The sequence below is a fragment of the Triticum aestivum genome, chromosome 3D (assembly GCF_018294505.1).
Source record: "Triticum aestivum cultivar Chinese Spring chromosome 3D, IWGSC CS RefSeq v2.1, whole genome shotgun sequence".
NCBI lineage: Eukaryota > Viridiplantae > Streptophyta > Magnoliopsida > Poales > Poaceae > Triticum > Triticum aestivum.
Window position 1 is genome coordinate 67,953,268 of NC_057802.1, and position 21,333 is coordinate 67,974,600.

Below are 21,333 nucleotides of genomic sequence, written 5' to 3' on the forward strand. Positions count from 1 at the left end.
TTTGCCATGAAGCAATAGGTGGGAGCGAAGTCATCATTGCCATCGTTGACAATGTTGGAGTCGTCATTTTCTTCACAGTTGAAGATGGACTTGCTGATGAACGCAATAGCGAGAGCTAGGCTCGCCACACCGGAGTCTGACTCCTCAGATTCCTCCTCTTCCCCATTTTCTTCAGATTCAGCTTCAGAATCCATTTCCTTGCCTCTAAAAGCCCGAGCCTTTCTGGAACTGCTCTTCTTGTGAGATGAATACTTGGAAGATTTTGACGATGAGGACTTTGAAGATTTCTTCTTTTTCTTCGAGTCATCAGAACTGTCATCCTTGTACTTCTTCTTCTTTGATTCATTCAGCCCTTGAGGACAATCAGCCATGTAGTGACCTGGCTTCTTGCATTTGTGGCAAGTCCTTTTCTTGTAGTCGCGGGATGAAGAATATCTGATCTCATGTCATTTCCTCTTGAAGATTTTCCAAAGCGGCCATGCCTTGAGAACTTTTGGAATTTCCTCACGAGCATTGCTAGCTCCTGGCTTAGTTCTTCAGGATCGCCAAGGCTGCTGCCAGAATCTTCTCCTTCAGATGAGGAAATTTCCTTGGCCTTCAGTGCGCGAGATCTTCCATAGCATGTCCCGTAGAGGTCTCTCTTCTCAGCAAGTTGGAATTCATGACTGTTCAGTCTCTCAAGGATATCAGCAGGATCTAGTGACTTGTAGTCTCCTCGTTCTTGAATCATCAGTGCCAGTGTATCGAATGAGGAATCAAGTGATCTCAGGAATTTCTTCACCACCTCATGGTCGGTGATGTCAGTGGCACCAAGTGCTTGAAGCTCATTGGAGATATCAGTGAGGCGGTCGAAGGTTTGCTGAACATTTTCATTGTCGACTCTTTTGAAGCGGTTGAAGAGAATGCGAAGAACATCAACTCGAGAGTCACGTTGGGTTGAGACTCCTTCGTTGACCTTGGACAGCCTATCCCAGATAAGCTTTGCAGTCTCCAAAGCACTCACTCTGCCATACTATCCTTTGCTCAGATGGCCACATATGATATTCTTCACTTGAGAGTCGAGTTGCTTAAATCTCTTCACATCAGCAGCGTTTATGGTAGGAGTGACGGAGGGAACGCCATTTTCCACAACATACCAGAGATCGTTGTCGATTGCCTCAAGATGCATGCACATCTTGTTCTTCCAATAGGGGTAGTCCGTCCCATCGAAGGTAGGACACCCAGCCGAGACCTTGATCATGCCTGCAGTCGACATAACTAAAACTCCAGGTGGTTAAACCAAAATCACACAGAATAAGGGAGTACCATGCTCTAATACGAATTGAAAGTGCGTTATATCGACTAGAAGGGGGGATAGGCGATTTTTACAAATTTGTCACTGAGGAAATACTACTTGAGGAATTTTCCAAGTGACGAAATACAAGCAGCAGAATAAGTACTCAGGTGTAAGCATAACATGGTAATAACACAATCATCATGATGATATGAAACAAGCATAGAGCACAGGTAGCGTGTAAACAGGATAAGCAGGCAGAAGACAAGACGACTGAAGAATTTGGGTTGAGGAAATTGAGAAAGTCTTCAGTCAAAGTCTTCAAATAGTAACGATCAAGTTCAACAATAATTAAGCGAGGAAGTGAAAGGGTCAAGGAAATAGAACCAGTAGCTCGGTGAAGACAGTGATTTGGTAGACCAGTTCAAACTACTGTGAAAGTTGTACGTCTAGTTGGAGCGGCTTGGTATTTAAACCAAAGGACACACTGTCCCAGGACACATAGTCCTTACCATATTCTCCTTGAGCTAAGGTCACACAGACCTCGCCCAATCACTCGTGGTAAATATTCAGGTAACTTCCAAAACCTTCACAGACTAGGTCACCCGGCGATCCACAATTCCTCTTGGGTGCTCTAGACCTTGACGCCTAACCGTTTGGACGATGCACAGTCTTCAAAGGTAACAACCGTCGGTTCCACATAGGAACAGTCTCTTTAGTGATGCTCAATCACTTTGGGTTTTAGGTGTTGGGGTTTTGGGTTTTTCCTCACTGATGATTTTCTCTCAAAGTCCTCGGAGGGTGAGATGCTCTAAGTGACAAGTGTCAGTTTCTCTCGGAGCAGCCAACCAGCTAGTGGTTCAGGGGGGCTATTTATAGCCGGGGAGCAGCCCGACATGGTAAGACATAAATGCCCCTTAATGGTATGACCGTTAGGTGGATTAGATATTTGGGACAGCTGGCGAGTAGCACAACAACGATCGAAAATTTGAGCTCTCAAATTCCTCAGGGCTATCATGTTCCTCACTGTAGGCAATTCGCACTTGCGAATTCCTAACTCCTCAGTTAGAACAAATTCCTCAGAGAGGAGAAGATCTTCGTCTCTCTCACTGAAGACATTGACTGAACTGTATGAGATTTCAAAGGCTTCACTCAAAGGATTGGGTATGTGTAGGCTTTGAGATGAGCATCAATTGGAAACTTTTCCTTAGTTTTACCTCGACCCCCTTTAATAGAACGGTGTTTCCTATGACTCAAGAAAGGAAAATGAAACTATGAAAACAAAAGTCTTCACGCCTCATAATCCTCGCATCAATATCAATGCCTTCAAGGTCACACCAATTTCTTCATTTTCAAAGTCTTCAAGAAAACCAAAGTCTTTAGTTGAAGATATTCATTTTTAGGGGTCGGCATTCATCGGATTTATCAAACTCCTCAGAGACTTATTAGACCTGTGTACACTCACAAACAGATTAGTCTCTTAACCTATAAGTCTTCAATACACCAAAATCACTAAGGGGCACTAGATGCACTTACATATATATAGGTGGAAAATGTTTCCAGGACTGTTAAATTATAAAAATATAATATGCTCTATTAACTGTTAGAGGGCATTTATATGTAATTTAATATCAACGGGCATTAAAAGGCAAAATGGTGGAAGGCATATTGGGCCACAAGGGCCCAATATGGGCGGTGCCCCCTCTCCCATGGAAGGAGGGGAGGGGAGGCCGAATTGGAGGGGTTTTCCCCCTTCTTGGCCAGCACAAGGGGGAAGGGAAACCTTTCCCCCTTGTGGCTGCCCTAACTTATATATAGTAGGGTTTTTTGCTCTATGGAACACATAAGTTTGGAGCCTCCTCTAGTTCTAGTTCTAGTTCTAGTTGATCTAATTAGAGCTAGACCTAGATCCTCTAATCCTCATAATTAGAAGCCCACTATGGTTCTAATCTCATCCCTCTAATTCTCCGGCGATGATTAGCTCTGGATCGCGAAGCACTACCGGATCGCGGGATCGTTCATCGACGGTTTGAGGGACTCCAAGTATGATCTACATCGACACGTTCTTCTTCCACCACAACTCGGTGACGACAACGATCATGATCCCAACCTGTAATGCATCTTCATATTGATCTTGGGTGTGCGTAGGTGCGATTTTTTTGTTTTCTACCACGTTTCCCAACAGTGGCATCATGAGAAGTTTTATGAGTAGGTTCAGGTTGCGATCTAGATCACATGTGGATGTGATGGTTTGATGTTCCCGCTAATGCTTCCCACGAGTGTTGCTTTGGTTCAATTCATTGGTGGCACGGTGAGGCTTTATACAAAGTACTGCCAATCGCTCGGCTCTGGCTGTCGATGATCTCCTAACAGTTCTTTGGGCCTCATCATCGTCAAGAATAGTGAACCGTCGCGTACACAATAGGGAGCTGAAGATGGACGATCTTCTAGGGGGTCACACGTATTTGACGAAGTTTAGTGTGTGGCTAGAGATTTTTAATTAATTCTCGCCCCTCACACACCCCAAAACTTAATCTATCATCAAGAATTATCGCCTATGTTGTGGACGTAGGTAGCTAGTATTATTTGTTAAAAATGGTTAACCATGTAATTAAAATTTGCTAAAACTGATTAGAGGACGTCTAACTTGGTTTTGCAGAGTATGCATATGATGTTGTATAGCCTTCGTCATGATAACGAGTTTATGTATGAGATGGTTATATGTTGTAATGTTAAGTGGCCTATGCGTCACGGCATGATGGCTGGAGCAACGAGATTGCCACGTTAATGTAAATATCATAGACATAGCCTACATGTTACAATTGATGATGGCAAGCATACATGGAGGACCCCGACATGGAGAAGGTGTACTAGGCGCGGGATGAGGAGCTATAATTTCGTGCCACGACAACGTTTTCTGAAATGGTTTCCATGACAATGTTTTCTGAAATTGCCGCCAGAAATTGTTTTTGAAACGGTTGCCATGATAACGAAATATTGGCCGTCACGACGCTTCAATTGAAGATTGAAGATGGCCATGAAGGATTCCCGGTGCCCAGGGCTATACCTTATCTTGCTTTTATGAATTGCATGAGATGTTTATCCCTTTGTTGTTTGCACACTTTGATTGCGCAGTAGTCAATTATTAGGGTGATCTCTCACAACAAATATCAAGTTAAAAATGTGCTCTTCCAGTGCTGCAACCATCTATAACATGTGGCCTTTCGTAGTACTACATGCTACCATGAGTACAAACGAGAAGTCAAGTGTAAGGCAGGTGAGGTAGAACTTCACAGCAGAAACACTTGGTTGCCTTGAGTTCTAGCAGAAAAGTTCTGAGCTCGAAGCACGACGAAAGATGAACAAGAGTCATATGGTGATATGATCGGAAAAATATTGCCTACCGGTTGACATTCACATCATATGAGATGCTACCATCCATGGGTGTGAATGAGATCAGGATCTTGAATCACCCACTTTCAATTATGAGAGATATTGATTTGAGTGGAAGTGCACTTTATATTAAATTTTGTTTAAACACTAGTGCAACATTAATTATTAATAAACATTTAAGGGGATCTTGTGTTTTATTGTTGTAGATCAAATGGCTTGCAATAGTTTTAATTTAGCACCTTTGTTTGAGAAATAAAAGTTGGCCGCAAATGGTGGAAACTATGAGGATTGGATACACACTCTGAGATATGTTCTCAAAGGTGCTAAGTAATAATATGTGCTTGATCAATCACTTGGTGACTACCCGATGCCAGGAGCATCTCAAGATGTCATCAATGTGTTCATATGTCACAAGAATGATTTCACTGTTGTCAAAAGTATTATGCTATCTTGCATGGATCAAGTGCTACAGAAACGTTTTGAACATCTCAGTGCTGCTGAAATTGTTGAAGCACTGGAAGTTCTGTATCATGAAGATCTAGCCAAAGTTCATGAGATTACTAAAGCATTGGATGCATGCAAAGTAGCTTAAGGGTGAGAAAAGTGTTATGCTTGCAGGCTATTATGATAGTATCAATGCAATGGAAATAGATTTGCCGAAGACACCGGAAAATGGATTGATCCTTTCATCGCTTCATGAAGCGATGCTAGAAAACAACGGGTTGTTGTACCAGGAAAAGTTTCTTGTGAACAAGACAAAAAGTTTCAAAAGAAAACGCAATGCTAAGAGGAACAAGGGTGGAGCTTATTATGAGACTATTTTTTTTTACTACAAAGAGAAATGACACTGGAAAAGAAATTGCGTGAAGTATCTGGTAGATAAGAAGAACTCGCCTTCTGGTAAAGGTATAAAAGTTATACAAGTTTATGTTATTGATAATCTACTCGCTGAAAATTCTAAGTCTTGGTATTTGATACTGGGTCAGTTGCTCACATTTTCAACACCACACAGGGACTACGGAAGATTCACAAGCTGGGAAAGAATGAAGTCGTGACGCGTGTTGGAAATTGTGATGGGATCGCTGCTCAGGCCATCGGTGTCATGTCATTAAGTTTACCTTTAGGATTTATCTCAGAACTGAATAGTTGTTATTTTATTCCGAAGTTATGTAAGAACATTATCTCTAGATCATGTTTGATAAATGATGGTTATTCTTATAAGTCTGAGAGCAATGGTTGTTCAATATATTAAAATGATATGTTTTATGGATTCTCACCCATGGTTGGTGTATTAATCATATTAGATCTTGAACGTGAGAAAGAACTCTATAACATTAATGCTAAACGTCTTAAGAAGATTGATAGTACCACTTATATGTGGCACCACCAGAAAGAATCCCAATTTCTATCACTTTGGGGTATGGAGATTATAACATGTAATAGGTGCATATAACTTGTAAGATAGGATCAAGAACACAAATATATTCGTGAAAACATAAATGGTTCAGATATGAAATCATGGCACTCAGGCCCTAGTGACAAGCATTAAGCATAGCAACGTCATAGCAACATCAATCTCAAAATATAGTGGATACTAGGGATCAACCCCTACCAAAACTAACTCGATTACATGATAAATCTCATCCAACCCATCACCATCCAACAAGCCTACGAAGGAATTACTCACTCCCGGTGGTGAGCATCATGAAATTGGTGATGAAGAAGGGTTGATGATAATGGTGATGACGAATCCCCTTCTCCGGAGCCCCAAACGGGCTCCAAATCTGGCCTCCCGATGAAGAACAGGAGGCGGCCGCTACCTCTTGAGCACTGCGTTGGTTTTCCCTTGAAGAGGAAAGGGTGATGCAGCAAAGTAGCGTAAGTATTTCCCTCAGTTTTTGAGAACCAAGGTATCAATCCAGTAGGAGGCCACGCTCAAGTCCCTTGTACCTACACAAACAAATAACAACCTTGCAACCAACGCGATAAAGGGGTTGTCAATCCCTTCACGGCCACTTGCAAAAGTGAGATCTGATAGAGATGATAAGATAATATTTTTGGTCTTTTTATGATAAAGATTAAAAGTAAAGATAGCAAAATAAACGGCGAAAGAAATAGCTTGTTAACGGGAGATTAATATGATGGAAAATAGACCCGGGGGCCATAGGTTTCACTAGTGGCTTCTCTCAAGATAGCATAAGTATTACGGTGGGTGAACAAATTACTGTCGAGCAATTGATAGAATTGAGCATAGTTATGAGAATATCTAGGTATGACCATGTATATAGGCATCACGTCCGTGACAAGTAGACCGACTCCTGCCTGCATCTACTACTATTACTCCACACATCGACCTCTATCCAGCATGCATCTAGAGTATTAAGTTCATAAGAACGAAGTAACGCTTTAAGAAAGATGACATGATGTACAGGGATAAACTCAAGCAATATGATATAAACCCCATCTTTTTATCATCGATGGCAACAATACAATACGTGTCGTTTCCCCTACTGTCACTGGGATCGAGCACCGCAAGATTGAATCCAAAGCTAAGCACTTCTCCCATTGCAAGGAAGATCAATCTAGTAGGCCAAACGAAACTGATAATTCGAAGAGACTTGCAAAGATAACCAATCATACATAAAAGAATTCAGAGGAGATGCAAATATTGTTCATAGATAACCTTGATCATAAACCCACAATTCATCGGATCTCGACAAACACACCACAAAAGAAGATTACATTGAATAGATCTCCAAGAGAATCGAGGAGAACTTTGTATTGAGATCCAAAGAGACAGAAGAAGCCATCTAGCTAATAACTATGGACCCGAAGGTCTGAGGTAAACTACTCACACATCATCGGAGAGGCTATGGTGTTGATGTAGAAGCCCTCCATGATCAATGCCCCCTCCGGCGGAGCGCCGGAAAAGGCCCCAAGATGGGATCTCACGGGTACAGAGAGTTGCGTCGGTGGAAATAGGGTTTTGGCTCCTGTTCTGTTGTTTCTCCAGGGTATATGAGTATATATAGTCGAAAGAGGTCGGTCAGGAGAGCTACGAGGGGCCCACGAGGGTGGGGGCCGCCCAGGGGGGCAGGCGCGCCTCCCTGAAGGAATTATGCCCTAGAGGCAATAATCAAGTTATTATTTATTTCCTTATTACATGATAAATGTTTATTATTCATGCTAGAAGATTATTAACCGGAAACATGATACATGTGTGAATACATAGACAAACAGAGTGTCACTAGTATGCCTCTACTTGACTAGCTCGTTGATCAAAGATGGTTATGTTTCCTAGCCATAGACATGAGTTGTCATTTGATTAACGGGATCACATCATTAGGAGAATGATGTGATTGACTTGACCCATTCCGTTATCTTAGCACTTGATCGTTTAGTATTCTGCTATTGCTTTCTTCATGACTTATGCATGTTCCTATGACTATGAGATTATGCAACTACCATTTACCGGAGGAACACTTTGTGTGCTACCAAACGTCACAACGTAACTGGGTGATTATAAAGGTGATCTACAGGTGTCTCCGAAGGTACTTGTTGGGTTGGCGTATTTCGAGATTAGGATTTGTCACTCCGATTGTCGGAGAGGTATCTCCGGGCCCACTCGATAATGCACATCACTATAAGCCTTGCAAGCATTGTAACTAATGAGTTAGTTGCGGGATGATGTATTACGGAATGAGTAAAGAGACTTGCCGGTAACGAGATTGAACTAGGTATTGAGATACCGACGATCGAATCTCGGGCAAGTAACATACCGATGACAAAGGGAACAACGTATGTTGTTATGCGGTTTGACCGATAAAGATCTTCGTAGAGTATGTAGGAGTCAATATGAGCATCCAGGTTCCGCTATTGGTTATTGACCGGAGACGTGTCTCGATCAAGTCTACATAGTTCTCGAACCCGTAGGGTCCGCGCGCTTAAAGTTCAATGACGATTTGTATTATGAGTTATGTGATTTGATGTACCGAAGGTAGTTTGGAGTCCCAGATGAGATCGGGGACATGACGAGGAGTCTCGAAATGGTCGAGACATAAAGATCGATATATTGGACGACTTTATTCGGACATCGGAAAGGTTCCGAGTGATTCAGGTATTTTCGGAGTACCGGGGAGTTACGGGAATTCACCGGGAGAAGTATTGGGCCTTATTGGGCCATACGGGAATAGAGGAGAGAGGCCAAAAGGAAGGAGGCGCCCCCCTGGTCTGAATTGGACAAGGGGTGCAGCCCCCTTTTCCTTCTCCCTCTCCCCCTCTTTCCTTCTCTCCTACTCCGAAAAGGAAAGGGGAATCCTACTAGGACTTGGGAGTCCTAGTAGGACTCCCCACACTTGGCGCGCCCCCTCTAGGGCCGGCGTCTCCCTTGCTCCTTTATATACGGGGGTAGGGGGCACCCCATAGACACAACAATTGATCTCTTGGATCTTTTAGCCGTGTGCGGTGCCCCTCTCCACCATAGTCCACCTCGATAATATCGTAGTGGTGCTTAGGCGAAGCCCTGCGTCGGTAGAACATCATCATCGTCACCACGCTGTCGTGCTGACGGAGTTCTCCCTCAAAGCTCGGCTGGATCGGAGTTCGAGGGACGTCATCGAGTTGAACGTGTGCAGAACTCAGAGGTGTCGTGCGTTTGGTACTTGATCGATCGGATCGTGAAGACGTACGACTACATCAACTGCGTTGTGCTAATGCTTCCTCTTTCGGTCTACGAGGGTACGTGGACACACTCTCCCCTCTCATTGCTATGCATCACCATGATCTTGCGTGTGCGTAGGAATTTTTTTGAAATTACTACGTTCCCCAACAGTGGCATCTGGTGCCAGGTTTTATGCACGAGTAGAACACAAGTGAGTTGTGGGCGATACAAGTCATACTACTTACCAGCATGTCATACTTTGGTTCGGCGGTATTGTTGGATGAAGCGGCCCGGACCGACATTACGTGTACGCTTACGCGAGACTGGTTCTACCGACGTGCTTTGCACACAGGTGGCTGGCGGGTGTCAGTTTCTCCAACTTTAGTTGAACCGAGTGTGGCTACGCCCGGTCCTTGAAAAAGTTAAAACATCACTAACTTGACGAACTATCGTTGTGGTTTTGATGCGTAGGTAAGAACGGTTCTTGCTCAGCCCGTAGCAGCCACGTAAAACTTGCAACAACAAAGTAGAGGACGTCTAACTTGTTTTTGCAGGGCATGTTGTGATGTGATATGGTCAAGGCATGATGCTATATTTTATTGTATGAAATGATCATGTTTTGTAACCGAGTTATCGGCAACTGGCAGGAGCCATATGGTTGTCGCTTTATTGTATGCAATGCAATCGCCCTGTAATTGCTTTACTTTATCACTAAGCGGTAGCGATAGTCGTAGAAGCAATAGTTGGCAGACGACAACGATGCTACGATGGAGATCAAGGTGTCGCGCCGGTGACGATGGTGATCATGACGGTGCTTCGGAGATGGAGATCACAAGCACAAGATGATGATGGCCATATCATATCACTTATATTGATTGCATGTGATGTTTATCTTTTATGCATCTTATTTTGCTTTGATTGACGGTAGCATTATAAGATGATCTCTCACTAAATTTCAAGATAAAAGTGTTCTCCCTGAGTATGCACCGTTGCCAAAGTTCGTCGTGCCCAGACACCACGTGATGATCGGGTGTGATAAGCTCTACGTCCATCTACAACGGGTGCAAGCCAGTTTTGCACACGCAGAATACTCAGGTTAAACTTGACGAGCCTAGCATATGCAGATATGGCCTCGGAACACTGAGACCGAAAGGTCGAGCGTGAATCATATAGTAGATATGATCAACATAGTGATGTTCACCATTGAAAACTACTCCATTTCACGTGATGATCGGTTATGGTTTAGTTGATTTGGATCACGTGATCACTTAGATGATTAGAGGGATGTCCATCTAAGTGGGAGTTCTTAAGTAATATGATTAATTGAACTTTAATTTATCATGAACTTAGTCCTGGTAGTATTAGCATATCTATGTTGTAGATCAATTGCTCGCGTTTAGCTCCCCTGTTTTATTTTTGATATGTTCCTAGAGAAAACTAAGTTGAAAGATGTTAGTAGCAATGATACGGATTGGATCCGTGATCTGAGGATTATCCTCATTGCTGCACAGAAGAATTATGTCCTTGATGCACCACTAGGTGACAGACCGATTGCAGGAGCAACTGCAGACGTTATGAACGTTTGGCAAGCTCGATATGATGACTACTTGATAGTTTAGTGCACCATGCTTTACGGCTTAGAATCGGGGCTTCAAAGACGTTTTTTGAAACGCCACGGAGCATATGAGATGTTCCAAGAGTTGAAATTAGTATTTCATACTCATGCCCGTGTCGAGAGGTATGAGACCTCTGACAGTACTTTGCCTACAAGATGGAGGAGAATTGCTCAGCTAGTGAGCATGTGCTCAGAATGTCTGAGTACTACAATCACTTGAATCAAGTGGGAGTTAATCTTCCAGATAAGATAGTGATTGGCAGAGTTCTCTAGTCACTATCACCAAGTTACTAGAACTTCGTGATGAACTATAATATGCAAGGGATAACGGAAACGATTCCCAAGCTCTTCGTGATGCTGAAATCGACGAAGGTAGAAATCAAGAAAAACATCAAGTGTTGATGGTTGACAAGACCACTAGTTTCAAGAAAAGGGCAAAGGGAAGAAGGGGAACTTCAAGAAGAACGGCAAGCGAGTTGCTGCTCAAGTGAAGAAGCCCAAGTCTGGACCTAAGCCTGAGACTAAGTGCTTCTACTGCAAAGGGACTGGTCACTAGAAGTGGAACTGCCCTAGATACTTGGCGGATAAGAAGGATGGCATAGTGAACAAAGGTATATTTGATATACATGTTATTGATGTGTACTTTACTAGTGTTTATAGCAACCCCTTAGTATTTGATACTAGTTCAGTTGCTAAGATTAGTAACTCGAAACGGGAGTTGCAGAATGAACAGAGACTAGTTAAGGGTGAAGTGACGATGTGTGTTGGAAGTAGTTCCAAGATTGATATGATCATCATCGCACACTCCCTATACTTTCGGGATTAGTGTTGAACCTAAATAAGTGTTATTTGGTGTTTGCGTTGAGCATGAATATGATTTGATCATGTTTATTGCAATACGGTTATTCATTTAAGTTAGAGAATAATTGTTGTTCTGTTTACATGAATAAAACCTTCTATGGTCATACACCCAATGAAAATGGTTTGTTGGATCTCGATCGTAGTGATACACATATTCATAATATTGAAGCCAAAAGATGCAAAGTTAATAATGATAGTGCAACTTATTTGTGGCACTGCCGTTTAGGTCATATTGGTGTAAAGCGCATGAAGAAACTCCATGTTGATGGGCTTTTGGAATCACTTGATTATGAATCAGTTGATGCTTGCGAACCATGCCTCATGGGCAAGATGACTAAGACTCCGTTCTCCGGAACAATGGAGCGAGCTACTGACTTATTGGAAATAATACATACCGATGTTTGCGGTCCGATGAGTGTTGAGGCTCGCGGCGGGTATCGTTATTTCCTTACCTTCACAGATGATTTGAGCAGATATGGGTATATCTACTTAATGAAACTGAAACAGTTGAAAAGTTCAAAGAATTTCAGAGTGAAGTGGAGAATCATTGTAACAAGAAAATAAAAGTTTTTCTGCGATTTGATCGCGGAGACGAATATTTGAGTTAGAAGTTTAGGCCTTCAATTAAAACAATGTGGAATAGTTTCACAAACTCATGCCACCTGGAACACCACAGCATAATGGTGTGTCCGAACGTCATAACTGTACTTTATTGGATATAGTGCAATCTATGATGTCTCTTACCGATTTACCACTATCGTTCTGGGGTTATGCATTAGAGACAGCTGCATTCACATTAAATAGGGCACCGTCTAATCCGTTGAGACGACACCGTATGAGCTATGATTTAGCAAGAAACCTAAGCTGTCGTTTCTTAAAGTTTGGGTACGATGCTTATGTGAAAAAGTTTCAACCTGATAAGCTCAAACCCAAATCGGAGAAGTGTATCTTCATAGGATACCCAAAAGAAAATGTTGGGTACACCTTCTATCACAGATCCGAAGGCAAGACATTCGTTGCTAAGAATGGATCCTTTCTAGAGAAGGAGTTTCTCTCAAAAGAAGTGAGTGGGAGGAAAGTAGAACTTGATGAGGTAACTGTACCTGCTCCCTTATTGGAAAGTAGTTCATCACAGAAATCTGTTCCTGTGACTCCTACACCAGTTAGTGAGGAAGCTAATGATGATGATCATGTAACTTCAGATCAAGTTACTACTGAACCTCGTAGGTCAACCAGAGTGAGATCCGCACCAGAGTGGTACGGTAATCCTGTTCTGGAGGTCTTGACCATGACGAAGCTACGAACTATGAGGAAGCGATGATGAGCCCAGATTCCGCGAAATGGCTTGAGGCCATGAAATCTGAGATGGGATCCATGTATGAGAACAAAGTGTGGACTTTGGTTGACTTGCCCGATGATCGGCAAGCCATAGAAAATAAATGGATCTTCAAGAGGAAGACGGACGCTGATAGTAGTGTTACTATCTACAAAGCTAGACTTGTCGAAAAAGGTTTTTGACAAAGTTCAAGGTGTTGACTACGATGAGATTTTCTCACTCGTAGCGATGCTTAAGTCTGTCCGAATCATGTTAGCAAATTGCCACATTTTATGAAATCTGGCAAATGGATGTCAAAACTACATTCCTTAATGGATTTCTTAAAGAAGAGTTGTATATGATGCAACCAGAAGGTTTTGTCGATCCTAAAGGTGCTAACAAAATGTGCAAGCTCCAGTGATCCATCTATGGACTGGTGCAAGCATCTCGGAGTTGGAATATACGCTTTGATGAGTAGATCAAAGCATATAGTTTTATACAAACTTGTGGTGAAGCCTGTATTTACAAGAAAGTGAGTGGGAGCACTACAGCCTTTCTAATAAATATATGTGAATGACATATTGTCGATCGGAAATGATGTAGAATTTTCTGTAAAGCATAAAGGAGTGTTTGAAACGAGTTTTTCAAAGAAAGACCTCGGCGAAGCTGCTTACATATTGAGCATCAAGATCTATAGAGATAGATCAAGACGCTTGATAAAATTTTTCAGTGAGTACATACCTTGACAAGTTTTTGAAGTAGTTCAAAATGGAATAGTCAAAGAAAGAGTTCTTGCCTGTGTTGCAAGGTGTGAAGTTGAGTAAGACTCAAAACCCGACCACGGCAGAAGATAGAGAGAGAATGAAAGTCATTCCCTATGCCTCAGCCATAGGTTCTATGAAGTATGCCATGCTGTGTACCAGACCTATGTATACCCTACACTGAGTTTGGCAAAGGCAGTGCAATAGTGATCTAGGAGTAGATCACTGGATAGCGGTCAAAATTATCCTTAGTGGAATAAGGATATGTTTCTCGATTATGGAGGTGAGAAAAGGTTCGTCGTAAAGGGTTACGTCGATGCAAATTTTGACACTGATCCAGATGACTCTAAGTCTCAATCTGGATGCATATTGAAAGTGGGAGCAATTAGCTAGAGTAGCTCCGTGCAGAGCATTGTTGACATAGAAATTTGCAAAATACATACGGATCTGAATGTGGTAGACCCGTTGACTAAACTTCTCTCATAAGCAAAACATGATCACACCTTAGTGCTCTTTGGGTGTTAATCACATAGCGATGTGAACTAGATTATTGACTCTAGTAAACCCTTTGGGTGTTGGTCACATGACGATGTGAACTATGGGTGTTAATCACATGGTTATGTGAACTATTGGTGTTAAATCACATGGCGATGTGAACTAGATTGTTGACTCTAGTGCAAGTGGGAGACTGAAGGAAATATGCCCTAGAGGCAATAATAAAGTTATTATTTATTTCCTTATTACATGATAAATGTTTATTATTCATGCTAGAATTGTATTAACCGGAAACATGCTACATGTGTGAATACATAGACAAACAGAGTGTCACTAGTATGCCTCTACTTGACTAGCTCGTTGATCAAAGATGGTTATGTTTCCTAGCCATAGACATGAGTTGTCATTTGATTAACGGGATCACATCATTAGGAGAATGATGTGATTGACTTGACCCATTCCGTTATCTTAGCACTTGATCGTTTAGTATTCTGCTATTGCTTTCTTCATGACTTATGCATGTTCCTATGACTATGAGATTATGCAACTCCCGTTTACCGGAGGAACACTTTGTGTGCTACCAAATGTCACAACGTAACTGGGTGATTATAAAGGTGCTCTACAAGTGTCTCCTAAGGTACTTGTTGGGTTGGCGTATTTCGAGATTAGGATTAGTCACTCCGATTGTTGGAGAGGTATCTCTGGGCCCACTCGGTAATGCACATAGTATAAGCCTTGCAAGCATGGTAACTAATGAGTTAGTTGCGGGATGATGTATTACACAACAAGTAAAGAGACTTGCCGGTAACGATATTGAACTAGGTATTGAGATACTGACGATCGAATCTCGGTCAAGTAACATACCGATGACAAAGGGAACAACGTATGTTGTTATGCGGTTTGACCGATAAAGATCTTCGTAGAGTATGTAGGAGCCAATATGAGCATCCAGGTTCCGCTATTGGTTATTGACCAGAGATGTGTCTCGGTCATGTCTACATAGTTCTCGAACCCGTAGGGTCCGCACGCTTAAAGTTCGATGACGATTTATATTATGAGTTATGTGATTTGATGTACCGAAGGTAGTTCGGAGTCACGGATGAGATCGGGGACATGACGAGGAGTCTCGAAATGGTTGAGACATAAAGATCGATATATTGGACGACTATGTTCGGACATCGGAAGGTTCCGAGTGATTCGGGTATTTTCGGAGTACCGGGGAGTTACGGGAATTCACCGGGAGAAGTATTGGGCCTTATTGGGCCATACGGGAATAGAGGAGAGAGGCCAAAAGGAAGGAGGCGCGCGCCCCCCTCTGGTCCGAATTGGACAAGGGGTGCAGCCCCCTTTTCCTTCTCCCTCTCCCCCTCTTTCCTTCTCTCCTACTCCGGAAAGGAAAGGGGAATCCTACTAGGACTTGGGAGTCCTAGTAGGACTCCCCACACTTGGCGCGCCCCCTCTAGGGCCGGCGTCTCCCTTGCTCCTTTATATACGGGGGCAGGGGGGCACCCGATTGACACAACAATTGATCTCTTGGATCTTTTAGCCGTGTGCGGTGCCCCTCTCCACCATAGTCCACCTCGATAATATCATAGCGGTGCTTAGGCGAAGCCCTGCGTCGGTAGAACATCATCATCGTCACCACGCCGTCGTGCTGACGGAACTCTCCCTCAAAGCTCGGCTGGATCGGAGTTCGAGGGACGTCATCGAGTTGAACGTGTGCAGAACTCGCAGGTGCCGTGCGTTCGGTACTTGATCGGTCAGATCGTGAAGACGTTTGACTACATCAACCGCGTTGTGCTAACGCTTCCGCTTTCGGTCTACGAGGGTACGTGGACACACTCTCCCCTCTTGTTGCTATGCATCACCATGATCTTGCGTGTGCGTAGGATTTTTTTTTGAAATTACTACGTTCCCCAACACTCCCTGCATCGCGGCCTCCTCGTTGATTGCTTGACGTCCACTCCAAGTCCTATGGATCACGTTTGTTCCGAAAATCATGTTCCCGAAGGTTTCATTCCGTTTGGACTCCGTTTGATATTCCTTTCCTTCGAAACACTGAAATAGGCAAAAAAAAACAGCAATTTGGGTTGGGCCTCCGGTTAATAGGTTAGTCCCAAAAATAATATAAAAGTGTATAATAAAGCCCATTGAACATCCGAAACAGATAATATAATAGCGTGGAACAATCAAAAAATATAGATACGTTGGAGACGTATCAAGCATCCCCAAGCTTAATTCCTGCTCGTCCTCGAGTAGGTAAATGACCAAAACATAATTTTTGATGTGGAATGCTTCTTAGCATAATTTTCAATGTAATTCTTTTTATTGTGGCATGAATATTTAGATCCGAAAGATTCAAGATAAAATTTTAATGTTGATATAAAAACAATAATACTTCAAACATGCTAACCAAGCAATTATGTCTTATCAAAATAACATAGCCAAAGAAAGCTTATTCCTACAAAATCATATAGTTTGGCCATGCTTCAATTTCGTCACACAAAACGTTCTCATCATGCATAACCAGGATGACAAGCTGAGCAATTGGTTCATACTTTTTAACGCGCTTCAGCCTTTTCAACCCTTACGCAATACATGAGCGCAAGCCATGGATATAGCACTATGGGTGGAATAAAGTATAATGATGGGGGTTATGTGAGAAGACAAAAAGTTAGAAACTCTCACATTGACGTGGCTAATCAATAGGCTATGGAGATGCCCATCAATTGATGTCAATGAGAGGAGTAGGGATTGCCATGCAACGGATGCACTAGAGCTATAAATATATGAAAGCTCAACAAAAGAAACTAAGTGGGTGTGCATCCAACTTGCTTTCTCACGAAGACCTAGGGCATTTTGAGGAAGCCCATCATTGGAATATACAAGCCAAGTTCTATAATGAAAAATTCCCACTAGTATATGAAAATGACAACATAGGAGACTCTCTATCATGAAGATCACGGTGCTACTTTGAAGCACAAGTGTGGAAAAAGGATAGTAACATTGTCCCTTCTCTCTTTTTCTCTCATTTTTTTTTCTTTTTTTGGGCCTTCTCTTTTTTTTTCTTTGGCCTCTTTTTTTCTTTTTTATTTATTTAGTCCGGAATCTCATCCCGACTTGTGGGGGAATCATAGTCTCCATCATCCTTTCCTCGCATGGGACAATGCTCTAATAATGATGATCATCACACTTTTATTACTTACAACTCAAGAATTACAACTCAATACTTAGAACAAAATACGACTCTATGTGAATGCCTCCGGCGGTGTACCGGGATATGCAATGAATCAAGAGTGACATGTATGAAACATTATGAATGGTAGCTTTGCCACAAATACGATGTCAACTACGTGATCATGCAAAGCAATATGACAATGATGGAGCGTGTCATAATAAACGGAAGGGTGGAAAGTTGCATGGCAATATATCTCGGAATGGCTATGGAAATGCCATGATAGGTAGGTATGGTTGCTGTTTTGAGGAAGATATAAGGAGGTTTATGTGTGATAGAGCGTATCATATCACGGGGTTTGGATGCACCAGCGAAGTTTGCACCAACTCTCAAGGCGAGAAAGGGCAATGCATGGTACCGTAGAGGCTAGAAAATTGTGGAAGGTTGAGAGTGCGTATAATCCATGGACTCACATTAGTCATAAAGAACTCATATACTTATTGCAAAAGTTTATTAGCCCTTGAAGCAAAGTACTACTACACATGCCCCTAGAGGGATAGATTGGTAGGAAAAGCCATCGCTCGTCCTCGACCGCCACTCATAAGGAAAGCAATAAAAGAACACCTTATGCGTCAAAATTGTCACACAACTTTTACCATACGTGCATGCTACGGGACTTGCCAACCTTAAAACAAGTATTTCTCAATTTCACAATTACTCAACTAGCACACTCTAATATTACCACCTTTATATCTCAAAACACTTATCAAGTATCAAACTTCTCATGATATTCAATGAACTCAATATGGAAGTGTTTTTTATGCTCATCTTGGATGCCTATCATATTAGGACTAATTTCACAATTAAAGAAAATTACCATGCTGTTTAAGACTCTCAAAATAATATAAGTGAAGCATGAGAGATCAATAATTTCTAGAAAATAAAACCACCACCGTTCTCTAAAAGATATAAGTGAAGCACTAGAGCAAAAACTATATAGCTCAAAAGATATAAGTGAAGCACATAGAGTATTCTAACAAATTCTGAATCATGTGTGTCTCTCTCAAAAGGTGTATTCAGCGAGGATGATTGTGATAAACTAAAAAGCAAAGACTCAAATCATACAAGACGCTCCAAGCAAAACACATATCATGTGGTGAATAAAAATATAGCCCCTAGTAAAGTTACCGATAGACGAAGACGAAAGAGGGGATGCCTCCCGGGACATCCCCAAGCTTAGGCTTTTGGTTGTCCTTGAATTTTACCTTGGGGTACCTTGGGAATCCCCAAGCTTAGGCTCTTGCCAATCCTTGTTCCATAATCCATCAAATCTTTACCCAAAACTTGAAAACTTCACAACACAAAACTAAACAGAAAATCTCATGAGCTCCGTTAGCAAAATAAAACAAACCACCACTTGAAGGTACTGTATTGAACTCATTCTTTATTTATATTGGTGTTAAACCCACTGTATTCCAACTTCTCTATGGTTTATAAACTCTTTTACTAGCCATAGATTCATCAAAATAAGCAAACAACACACGAAAAACAGAATCTGTCAAAAACAAAATAGTCTTTAGTAATCTGTATCTAACGCAAACTTCTGTAACTCAGAAAAATCTACCAAAATAGGATGACCTAGAATTTTTTTTTATTGATCTACTGCAATTATAGTCAGTATTTTATCACGTTCTGGTGATTTAAAACAATTGTTTTCGTGAGCAGAATGTTTCCGACCTTTTCAGCAAGATCAAATAACTATTATCCAAGAAGATCCTATAGGTTTTACTTGGCACAAACAATAATTAAAACATAAAAACAAATCTAACCAGAGGCTAGATCAAATATTTATTGCTAAACAGGAAAAAAAAGCAAAAAAACTAAAATAAAATTGGGTTGCCTCCCAACAAGCGCTATCATTTAACGCCCCTAGCTAGGCATAAAAGCGAAGATAGATCTAGGTATTGCCATCTTTGGTAGGCAATCCATAAGTGGCTCTCATAATAGATTCATATGGTAATTTAATTTTCTTTCTAGGGAAGTGTTCCATGCCTTTCCTTAACGGAAATTGGAATCTAATATTCCCTTCCTTCATATCAATGATTGCACCAATCGTTCTAAGGAAAGGTCTACCAAGAATAATAGGACATGACGGATTGCAATCTATATCAAGAACAACAAAATCTACGGGCACATAGTTCCTATTTGCAACAATAAGAACATCATTAATTCTTCCCATATGTTTCTTGATAGTGGAATCCACAAGATGGAAGTTTAAAGAACAATCATCAAATTCACGGAAACGTAGCAAATCACACAAAGTTTTTGGAATCGTGGAAACACTAGCACCCAAATCACACAAAGCATAGCATTCATGATCTTTAATTTTAATTTTAATTGTAGGTTCCCACTCATCATAAATTTTTCTAGGAATAGAAACTTCCAACTCAAGTTTTTCTTCATAAGATTGCATCAAAGCATCAACGATATATTTAGTAAAGGCTTTATTTTGAGTCTAAGCATGAGGACAATTTAGCACGGATTGCAACAAGGAAATAAAATCTATCAAAGAGCAACTATCATAATTAAATTCCTTGAAATCCAAAATAGTGGGTTCATTGCTATTTAAAGTTTTAACCTCTTCAATCCCACTTTTACCAATTTTTGCATCAAGATCTAAAAACTCCGAATTTTTCGGATGCCTTCTAACTAAAGTTGACTCATCTCCAGTCCCATCATTATCAAGATTCATATTGCAAAACAAAGATTTAATAGGGGACACAGCAATAACTTTTAGATCTTCATATTTATTGTCATAAAAACTAGAAGAACACGCCTTCACAAAGCAATCTTTCTTAGCACGCATCCTAGCGGTTCTTTCTTTGCACTCATCAATGGAAACTCTCATGGCTTTGAGAGACTCATTGATATCATGCTTAGGTGGAATAGATCTAAGTTTCAAAGAATCAACATCAAGAGAAATTCTATCCACGTTCCTAGCCAATTCATCAACTTTAAGCAATTTTTCCTCAAGCAAGGCGTTGAAATTCTTTTGTGAATTCATAAAATCTTTAACACTAGTTTAAAATTCAGAGGCCATCTTATTAAAATTTCCATAAGAATTGTTGTAGGAATTACCATAATTATTATAGGAATACTAGGGAACGGCCTAGGATTAAAGTTTCCTCTATACGCGTTGTTACCAAAATTATTCCTACCAACATAATTCGCATCCATAGATTCATTATTATTCTCAATCAAAGTAGACAAAGGCATATCATTAGGATCGGAAGAAACACTCTTATTAGCAGACAATTTCATAAGTTCATCCATCTTTCCACTCAAAACATTAATTTCTTCTATCGCATGCACTTTTTTACTAGTATATCTTTCAGTGTGCCATTGAGAATAATTAACCATAATATTATCTAGGAGTTTAGTAGCTTCTCCTAAAGTGATTTCCATAAAAGTGCCTCCCGTAGCCGAATCTAAAAGATTTCTAGAAGCAAAATTCAATCCGGCATAAAATTTTTGTATAATCATCCACAAGTTCAAACCATGAGTAGGGCAATTACGTATCATTAATTTCATCCTCCCCCAAGCTTGTGCAACATGTTCATGATCAAGTTGCTTAAAATTCATAATATCGTTTCTAAGAGAGATGATCTTAGCGGGAGGAAAATATTTAGAGATAAAAGCATCTTTGCACTTATTCCAAGAATCAATACTATTTTTAGGCAAGGATGAAAACCAAGTTTTCGCGCGATCTCTAAGCGAAAACGGGA